Consider the following 6,000-nt stretch of genomic DNA (forward strand, 5'->3'; position numbering starts at 1 on the left):
AGCCTTTACTTGGACTCATGCTGTAGCACAAAGGAGTGAAAACAAGTAACAGGTGCCTTTGCTTGTTCCCTCACAGACAGTGGAGAGGGGAGCGGGGAGGAGAGCTGGTCCTTGGAGTGAGGGTGGGGGCAGATCCCAGGGTTGGGCTGGAGGGATGCTTTGGGTGCTTTGTGCACCTCCTTGGAGTTGCTGTCTGCAAAGACCATGTGCAGTACCCTGCTTTTGTTCCCAACTCCTCAGATGTGATAGTTGGGTGTTTGGTCTTTTTTATCTTGTTCATAATTTGCCCTGGCCGTGCATGCATAACTAGTGCATGCATCAGTTATTTTTAGTCCCTTATAATTTCTTTACTGCTTGATGAGATGTTTGTAAAGGTGCAAGCACTGCTGCAAAGAGTCCCAAGTCCCAGGTCCCGGCCAGTAACTGAGCAGGACCCTGCGAGGCCTTCCCAAGATAGAGCCCCCCACCCGTTTCGTCCATCTGCCTTCTGTCTGTACAAAAACTTTTCAAAGAATACATTTAATCAGAAGTGACAAAATGCAGAAAGAAAGGAAAACGGTCAAGCAAGACAAGATAATAATACTTTGGCCATTAAACAGTCAAGAAAGGACCTTTAGTTCTTCCTCAAGGACTATAGATAATATCCTAAGTCATGTTCTTTGAGTTGTTTTGCAGATACTGAAACCCCCACCAGGTGGAAGAAGTTAACTGTGTGCTGCGCACAAACATGTAACCTCAGACCAATTAGAACCACAGGTTATATACTGACTCCTAATTACCTCACTACCAATCAATCAGAAGAATGTCCACAAGCTGATCATGCCCTATTCCTTAAACATGATAAGGCTCCTCGCTACCCACTCCAGAGTGGGACTCACAGTCTTAAGGGCATTATTCTGCTGTTGCCCCTTTGCCTGGCAAAGCAATAACTATTTCACCCAAAGCTCTGTCTCTGAGATTTAATTCAGCACCAGTGGACAGAGGCTGAATTTCAGCAACAAGCCTGTCTCAGTTCAGACTCAGGGTCTCTCTGATAAGACTGCAGTCAAGGTATTGGCTAGGGCTATATCTGAAGAGTTGGTGAGGACTGGAGGATCCACCTCCAAAACGGCATCTTTCCATGGCTACCAAAGTAGTGCCAGCTTTTGGCAGGTGGTCTCAGTCCCTCACCTCATAGACCTCTCTCCAGGATTGCTTGAGTGTCCTCAGCTGGTGAGTAACCTAAGAGAGAGCAAGACAGAAATGTTACATTCTATTGTACAGAGGTAAAAGCTCCATCAGGTATTTCATGATGCCACTGGAAAGCCTTTAGGAAATACAGATAAAACAAACATGACCTGGGGCCCCTGTTCTGTGAAATGCTTACCAGAAGATCCATTACCAGTTGTGCATGCCTTTTAAATGGAAAATTACAATGCATTGTCATTGTCACCACATTGCAAGGAGAGTATATACTCAGATCTTCTATTTCAAAAAAAAAATGGGAAATGCAATAACTACTGGTTTGCAGAAACATGTGAAATTATACTAATAATATTGTTTTCTTCCATTAAATCTACCTCTGTAAGCCAAGTTTACGTTTAAACAAGTTCTGAAATATTGAAAGTATTTATAAAAATAAGGAAGACATCAAAAACAATATATCAGAAAACAAATTAGGGGACTTCCCTGGTTGTTCAGTGCTTAAGATTCCATGCTCCCAATGCAGGGGGCCCAGGTTCGATCCCTGGTCAAGGAAGTAGATTCCACATGCCACGACTAAGAGCGATGCAGCCAAGTAAAAAAAACTTATATCCACATTAGGGGAAATAAAGGACATAATCTTTAACCAGAACTAGACCCAAGTTCTAAGTTCCTGTTACTGATCTTTATTGAAAGATAAAATAATAGAATCATTTTCAATACAAATATTCACATATCTTAACCCATATGCAAAGAAAATACAAAATGTAAAAATTCTGTTTTAAACGACAGTCTTCTTTTTGAGTGAAGTAAGTCAGAAAGAGAAGGAGAAATCTCATATGACATCCCTTATATGTAGAATCTGAAAAGAAATGATAAAAATGAAATTATAAAACAGAAAGATACTCACAGGCTTAGAGAATGAACTTAAGGCTTCCCAGAGGAAGGATGCGGGGAAGGAATAGTTATGCGGTTTGGGATGGACATGTACACACTGCTAAATTTAAAATGGATAACCAACAGGGACCTACACCTCTTTAGCTCGTAGAACTCTGCTCAACGTTATGTGGCAGCCTGGATGGGAGGGGAGTTTGGGGGAGAATAGATCCATGTATATATATGGCTGAGTCCCTTCCATGTTCACCTAAAACTCACAACATTGTTGATTGGCTATACCCCAATACAAAATTAAAAGTTTAAAGAAAAAAAAGGACAGTCTTCTTTTAAGTAATAACAACAAGGTTATGCTTTCCATGCGGGTTTGTGTTTTCATTTCATATGAGTAAGGAAAAAAAAAAAAAAAACAAGGCTGTCCTTTCAATAAATGGCTTTGAGACAGTTCAGTTCAGTCGCTCAGTCGTGTCCGACTCTTTGCGACCCCATGAATTGCAGCACGCCAGGCCTCCGTGTCCATCACCAACTCCCAGAGTTCACCCATACTCACGTCCATCGAGTCAGTGATGCCATCCAGCCATCTCATCCTCTGTCACCTGCTTCTCCTCCTGCCCCCAATCCCTCCCAGCAGCAGAGTCTTTTCCAGTGAGTCAACTCTTCGCATCAGGTGGCCAAAATACTGGAGTTTCAGCTTTAGCATCATTCCTTCCAAAGAAATCCTGGGGCTGATCTCCTTCAGAATGGACTGGTTGGATCTCCTTGCAGTCCAAGGGACTCTCAAGAGTCTTCTCCAACATCACAGTTCAAAAGCATCAATTCTTCGGCGTTCAGCCTTCTTCACAGTCTAACTCTCACATCCATACATGACCACAGGAAAAACCATAGCCTTGACTAGACGGACCTTTGTTGGCAAAGAAATGTCTCTGCTTTTGAATATGCTATCTAGGTTGGTCATAACTTTCCTTCCAAGGAGTAAGCGTCTTTTAATTTCATGGCTGCAATCACCATCTGCAGTGATTTTGGAGCCCAAAAATATAAAGTCTGACACTGTTTCCACTGTTTCCCCATCTATTTCCCATGAAGTGATGGGACCGGATGCCATGATCTTCGTTTTCTGAATGTTGAGCTTTAAGCCCACTTTTTCACTCTCCTCTTTCACTTTCATCAAGAAGCTTTTTAGTTCCTCTTCACTTTCCGCCATAAGGGTGGTGTCATCTGCATATCTGAGGTTATTGATATTTCTCCCGGCAATCTTGATTCCAGCTTGTGCTTCTTCCAGCCCAGCGTTTCTCATGATGTACTCTGCATATAAGTTAAATAAGCAGGGTGACAATACACAGCCTTGACAAACTCCTTTTCCTATTTGGAACCAGTCTGTTGTTCCATGTCCAGTTCTAACTGTTGCTTCCTGACCTGCATACAAATTTCTCAAGAGGCAGGTCAGGTGGTCTGGTATTCCCATCTCTTTCAGAATTTTCCACAGTTTATTGTGATCCACACAGTCAAAGTCTTTGTCATAGTCAATAAAACAGAAATATATGTTTTTCTGGAACTCTCTTGCTTTTTCCATGATCCAGCGGATCCTGGCAATTTGAGACAGTTAGATAACCCTTCAGATGAAAATTATGTTTCATCCCTGTCTCATAATTTACCTCCAAAACCAGTTCCAAATGGGTTTAAAATTCTCACTTGACATAATTTGACTATTAAACTACTAGAAGGAAAAGGTAAATATTTTAATATTCTTAAGGTAAATAAACAGGTTTATGCATGAGTTTTTTTAACTAGGAAAAAATATTTGCAACACATATGACAAGAATGAATTCTTAATACTAAATAGCTCCTGTAAATTAAAAAGGGACTTCCCTGGTGGTCCAATGGCTAAGACCCCAAGCTCCCAATGCAGGGAGCCTGGGTTGGATCTCTGGTCAGGGAACTAGATCCCATATGCCACAACTAAGACCCAGAGCAGCCAAATAAATATACATTAAAAAAGAAAGAAAGAAAAACACCAATATCAATAGAAAGAAATGGAGAAAGTCACAAAGGAAGAAAAATAAGTAGCTAATGAACATGTGAAAATATTTTAAATTCCTTAATAACATTGAAATGAAAATTAAAACAATACATTTTTTAAACTTATCAAATAGGCAAAGACTTTTCTAGAGTGTGTGTTTGTTTAGTCGCTGAGTTGTGTCTGACTCTTTGCAACCCCATAGACTGTAGCCCACCAGGCTCCTCTGTCCATGGGATTCTCCAGGCAAGAATCCTGGAGTGGGTTGCCATTTCCTTCACCAGGGATATTCAAGACACAGGGATCAAACCCTCAGCTCCTGCCACATATCCTGCATTGCAGGAAGATCCTTTTACCACTGAGCCACCAGGGAACCCCAAGATTTTTCTAAGGGGAGCATCAAAGCAACTTTTCTGGTGAGTGATATGGCAAGATATCAAAACCCTAAAAAATGTTTTCTATTCCTCAATTTTTCTACTTATTCCATTGTACTCTAAGGAACTATTTTTTTTAATCCATAGAAATATGACTATAAGGATACTCATTTCACAGTTATCCAGAGCAAAAGAAGAATTTTTCTGCAACCAAAAATGTTCATCATTGCATGATTGAGATAATGTGGTTATAGTATCCATATGTATCTGTTTAAAGCCATGATGTAGAAGAATCTTTAATGATACAGAAGGATGGTAAACATAAAAACAGTTGCACAGGGACCTACCTGGTGGTCCAGTGGCTAAGATTCCGAGCTCCCTATGCAGGGGACTCAGGTTCGATCCCAGGGGATCAGGGAACTAACTAATTTCCACGTGCCTCAGCTAGGTGTTCATGTGCCACACTAAGACCTGACGTAGCCAAATAAATAAGTAAACAAATAAAAATATTTTTTTAGAAACGTTGCACAAGAGCACTTGCATATGTTGGTTTCTCTCTTTATGCCCCAGCAAATCCACTCTCTATTTTCTCTTCTCTAATTTTCTGTCCTAGAGAGCCGACCCTTAGGAATTGCTCCCTAGTTTCCAATATGGTTTGGCCAATGAAAGTCATGGACAGATGTGAAGATTGCTGGAGAAAGAGGTCAGGGTAATTCGTCTGTGCTCCCTCCCTGCGCCCACCCGGATCCCTCCCATGGAACAGCTTCCGCTCTCAGGCTCCCTTTCCCCTGCAGGTCTAGGGAGCATGATGGCTTCCCACTGTTGTAAGCACTGGCTCCCTCTTTGTACCTTATTGATTTTCCAACATTGCCCAAGTTTCTCTTCAAAATCCCAGTTGGGTGCCTTCTGTTTGCTGCTAGAACTCTGACTGACAGAAGACACTCTATCCAGTTTTTTGAAACATTTACATAGTAATTATCTATTGCTACAATAACAAACTACCCTAATAACTTGGCAGCTTAGAAACATGTCCCACCTAAGAGTTTTTGTGGGTCTAAAATCCGGAAGTGGCATAGCTAGGCCAGGCTGCCTCAGAGTTTCCCATTACGCTGCAGTCAGCCAGGGCTGCAACCCCATCTGACGGCTCAAATGGAGACCTTCTTCCAAACTCACTCATATGGTTGTTGCCAAGATTCAGTCCTGCAAAGAATGTTGGAGTGAGTGGCTCAATTCCTCGATGTCTGTCAACTGGAGGCCTCCCTCAGTTTCTTGCCACGGGGGCTTTACATATGGGAGCTTTCGACATAGCCCCTGGCTTCCATCAGAGAGAGAGCACCCGAGACAGAAGCCACAATCTTTTATAATCTAATTACACTCAAAGGGAGGGGATTATACAAGGGTAGGCTATAAGGCAGCGACAATCAATGGGGACAATCTTACAGGCAATATATCAATATAATTTACAAATGCACAGAAAAAATCTGTATGACGACTGGTTATCTTTGGGTACATTAAAAATGATTTCTATTTTCTTCC

Source organism: Bos mutus, chromosome 22, assembly GCF_027580195.1.
Source record: "Bos mutus isolate GX-2022 chromosome 22, NWIPB_WYAK_1.1, whole genome shotgun sequence".
Taxonomy (NCBI): Eukaryota; Metazoa; Chordata; class Mammalia; order Artiodactyla; family Bovidae; genus Bos; species Bos mutus.